General features: G+C 35.0%; 1 long non-coding RNA gene across 1 annotated transcript; it reads right to left on the reverse strand.

The window, feature by feature from the left end:
* Positions 1 to 1,109: 1,109 nt before the first annotated feature.
* On the reverse strand, positions 1,110 to 1,993 carry LOC126824835 (uncharacterized). Its single transcript, XR_007681644.2, has 3 exons — positions 1,815 to 1,993; positions 1,574 to 1,723; positions 1,110 to 1,180 (listed from the first exon to the last, which is right to left on the reverse strand). It is a non-coding gene; the product is annotated as an uncharacterized LOC126824835 (long non-coding RNA).
* Positions 1,994 to 5,213: the final 3,220 nt, after the last annotated feature.

The following is a 5,213-nucleotide window of genomic DNA, read 5'->3' on the forward strand; positions in this document are numbered from 1 at the left end:
CCACGAGGTTGGACAGACGAGAGAATGACTAAGCTTACTCTGCATTGTACACGACACCTCCGTATAACTCGTGTTGACATGTAACTATTTCATTGTAAACAGTCACTGAAGATATATGTTTCCTTCTTGATCAAAAAAATAAATAAAATCTATCCAATAAACGTAAATACCAACCGCCTTTCAATTTGTTCTTCACATCCGGGGTACCCTTTTCTTGTGTCTTTGAATACATTGAATAACCGTCAACTATAATTGAGCAAATTATGTAAGTAGGTCATATGAATATGCAAATGAAAAAAATACTATATTTCTCCCGACATCCTGTGTATCCAGTAGTTATGTACAGTATTTGTTTATGTTATTGTACACAGTCTTAATGACCGGGGTACTAACACAGTGATTGTTTAAATTACCATTAATAATACATTTAACCCAGCAAGACTTTAAAAAAAGTTTCCGTGACTATGTCAAAAACCTTAGAAAATTTATAACGCATAAACTTGTCCGGGGTTCAAAATGTTGGATGGACGGACAATATTAACATGTGAGCATACATTTTAAAATTCCGGCGAGTGATTGATGAGAATATGTATTTGGTACACTTACAGGCATGATCACCAAGTCCTTCAGATGGATTCTGTGCAGCGAGTACAGATGGTATATCTATGTTCAAATCTGTTCTTTTTGGTTCCTCTTCTAATTCCTCTTCACCATCCGTACCTAAGATTGACCCTTCAGCTACCACATCAAACTATAACATTATTGTACACAAATACAGTCATTGTTATCTAATAGTCTATATAAAAATAATCACTGGTATCTAATAGGCTATATAACAAACATCATTGGAATCTAAAAGTCTATATAACAATCATCTAATAGTCTATATTTAACGTCATTGACTTATCATATTATTTTAGTATTACAATAAAATGTTTGTCTTTGAGACAGGTGAGTGATTTATATGACGATATGTAGTGCTAACGTTCTTTACCTTCCACACGAGTTTATAATCATCGCATTCTTGAACCCAGGCAGGCATCCCTGGCATACGTGGTGGAAGATATTTGGCTGGACTGATGATTCCACCTGATGTACGTCGCATAGCAAAATGGATGTGGTCGTTGTTTTTCTCGCAAACTGCACCACTCGCCTTACCTATTTCAGAACCTGCTTGAATCTTGAAATTAAAACATAAAATGATTACACTACACTTTAAACTTTAAAGGCTGTTCTAATTATTGCAAATCCATACGCTGACTATCGCCTTGAGCGTTCACTTAATTTTGTGACATCCACTACGACACGGTGAGCATAGTGTTGTAAGTCCCGATGTAGTATATGTATATATCGAATTCATTAAGCGGCACGTGCCTAAAATTGGCACTATTGTCCCCTACACCATCCAAAACTTAACCTAAAAAGGGCAATTGGCTCTCCTCATTGACACCGATGGTATCAAATAGGTGCATTTAATTTAGTTGTTTCTGGATCATAATTGGCTGTTGTTCCGAGGAGATTTTGTCTGTATTATTAACTCATCTTCTTCTTAGCAAAAATAAAACATAATTACCAGTGTTTCCTCTGCCTCGATTTCTGCAAGTGGATTTACGTTGGTTATAATAATTTCAATGTCTTTCAAAGACCCTCCTGTAGGCTTGAGTATAACTTCATTGCTATTATTGGGTGACAATCGAATATGTCCTGGAAAAGGTGCCACAACCTACAATAAACACTAAAGTTTACTGAATCCACAGCTTTGATTACATATCAAAAGCAATAAAATGGCACCAATTTTAAGAAAGTTGACTTACTGATTGTCCTCGTTGTATGAGAACGTCCACGCCATCTATACTATATTCTCGGCCTTTCCCTAAACTAGATGGGTAAGTACCAGAACCACTGCACATATTGTCTGGTGTGCGATATGTCTTTGGAAATTGTTTGTGACATTTCGGTCCAAATAAACGATCGATTAAATCTCTTGCCTTTCCATATCTGAAATCGAATTGGCAAACAAAGCATAAAACCAATGTCATTTAGCAGTATTTCTGTTTATGAATTTTAAACATTAAACCGTGTATACACTGTCATACTAATACAAATGGAAAAGCTGTTAATCTAAAAAATCCTTATTATATGTTCAAAATATATTTCTATAATCCATAATACAGTTTTCTTTTGAAAATAGATTTGGAAACAAGCTTAGCCTATGTTGACTCCTCTTCATAACACACTCGGGCATTTTACCGCCAACTACTCATAATCAGGAACTACATTTTCCAATGTACTCTATTTACGATTCTAGTCAACAGACTTGATTATTTATATTACATAATTATGTTTTAGAATATTATCTTAGAGTAATACTCTTACCCCTCCTTTAACTTGTTAAATGCGTCTTTAACTGTGTTTACTAAATCAGATACACTCGTAAATGTGTTAAATACTTTGCCTCCCAATGATTTAACAAGATTAAGTGGATTAAGTATTTCATCAAGAACTGCTTTTAATTTGTTTATTACTTCCTGTTTTAAATCCATCTAAAATCAATTCAAACAGAACGATTTATTAACAAGATATTGTGACATTACTTCCACGTTTTACTATAATGGAATATTATGTACAAGTATTTAACAATCGTGTTTAAAACACCCTTTGATAAAAACGGCTAGCACCAGCAGCAAGGTCGTCGGTTGACCTTTAATGACACAGTTCTACAAATTTCAAAGATGACACTGTGTTGTAATGCATGAGACTGGATGCGAATATAATTCTGTGATTTGCCTCGATTATTAATCATATTAAGCAGCGTTTGTAAGCTTGAAATATCAAAATGTGACGTAAAAGTCAAAACAAGTTCCACAATTACAACTGCAATCGTTCGATAGAATTCTTCTATAGAGATGCCCCTCAATGACGTTTTATGTAAAGCTATTCATCAGGATATCTGTCCTGTATTTCATTCTCAAGCCTTCTTAAGTTTCATTTCAATTGAGGAGATAACTCCAGACTTTGCAACCAAATTATTCAAACAAGAGCATCGTACTTTGTTGCGTTAATGCCACAAACCCTTCTAAAGTTCGCTAGGATTCCGAAGCATTCAGCAAACCCAAGAATCTTTATCGATTTCACAAGCTTTCAAAATGTTAAACATACACGCGGAGTTAACAATTTTGAATTTCGAAGGAGTCGTCCTTTAGACAAACAAACATCACCTACTATTTTGGGAAATCCGTCACGAACTCCTCTCCGTAAAGCCTATACAATAAATTGTGGGTGAACATAATAAAAACGGACGTGAGAGTCTTTGAGGAAAAAACAGTTTTCAAACCATTGACACTCTTCCTTTGGTAAATTCTGCTACAGGATCTTTGCCACGGTAGGTTCTCTGTTGCAGCCATTTCTGTCCTCCAGATTTCATAGTTTCTTCAACCTGTTTTCTCATGTCATTCAATTGTTCAAACTCTCCTTTCAGATCAAACCAATATGGTTTCTCGTCTTTAAATAGAATGACAATAGTTTATCAAGATAGTCTATCTATAAAACGCACATTAAAAAAAATGACAATAGTTTATCAAGATATAGTCTGTCCATAAAACATACTTTAAATAATAGTGTATCTAGATAGTCTATACATAAAACTCACTTAAAATAAAATGACAATAGTTTGTCTAGATAGTCTATCCATAAAACTCACTTAAAATAAAATGACAATAGTTTATCAAGATAGTCTATCCATAAAACATACTTTAAATAAAATGACAATAGTTTATCTAGATAGTCTATCCATAAAACATACTTTAAATAATAGTTTATCTAGATAGTCTATCCATAAAACGCATTTAAAATAAAATGACAATAGTTTGTCTAGATAGTCTATCCATAAAACTCACTATAAATAATAGTTTATCTAGATAGTCTATCCATAAAACGCATTTAAATTATCGTCCATTAACAATTTACCAACAATAAACATAAAAGCAACTACCTGAGTATTAGTGCTAGACAATGTTCCGTCCTGCATCACTAACAAGGGAAAGACACACAGGGAATGTCCGAAGAACTTTCTCGGCCAACACCGGGATCGAATCGTTGATCTCAAGGTTAACGAGCCAGCACCCTATCCACTGGGACACCGCGGCTTTCACAATGACATAGATAAGTTTAAAACGTGAGCAATAGACGAATCTAAGTCTTTCAGTTACAGGCCTGTATGGAGCCTCTCAATAATCATGTCCATAATTCAGTTAATGGGTTTTACCTTTCAAAAAGAAACACGAATCCTTTATTTTTTTAACACCTTCAATAAGCATCTTGACTTCTAAACCAATACTGAAAATCATTCATCATGAAAAATTTAAAAAAATGAGATAAAACATGTTGGTTTCATAATAACTACTGGCTATGTTCATCATTCAAGTAACAAAACATTCCTCCACTGTCCCGATAAATAGAGCCAAATAAATACATAGTACACTTATTATATTTATACTGGTGTAGAATTAAATGTTATAACTTACTTTATAACACTTCTTCCAATATTTTGTACGGCAGTTTGAGGATCGTCTTGAAGATCTTTGAATGCGTTTATAACATCATTTATAGCTGTATATATCTGTTTACCAGCACGGGGTATTATTACTGTTACCGTCTCAAATAATTGCTGAAATATTACGATTACGGTTGTTTTAACGTTTATCAACGACTAGACACGATTTCTTACTTGTATCGCCGGTAGATCTGACAGGGAAGGTGTTACCCGCTTGTTGGGATAGGACAGTCACTATCAAGGCAATTCTCTACTTTCAGATATTACATCCATGGAAAACTAAGACAGTTATAAGTGGCAACAGGCATTGGTCCATTATACACAGGTACGACGTTTCGATAAATATTCCCTGATCTTTATTGTATTGTGATTCACGTTACTTGACGTTATGTTGTTCCTTTAATTTATATTTGCGGTGTTTGGGTGGTGATGACTATGTTGGTTATCTCATATTGTATGAATTGTAAGGGGGGGGGTGGATGGCCGAATGGTTAGCACGTGCGCGCTGTATCATGAGGCCTGTCATTGAGTCAACTGGCGTGGTTTCGAATCCCCGGTTGTACGTGACAAGGAGTAGGGTTGCCTGTCCAACCTCGTGGGTTTTCTCCTGGTCCTCCGGTTTCCTCCCACTGCTAAATACCCTACGCGAATAATTGAAATA

This window comes from Patella vulgata, chromosome 6 (genome assembly GCF_932274485.2).
Source record: "Patella vulgata chromosome 6, xgPatVulg1.2, whole genome shotgun sequence".
Taxonomy (NCBI): Eukaryota; Metazoa; Mollusca; class Gastropoda; family Patellidae; genus Patella; species Patella vulgata.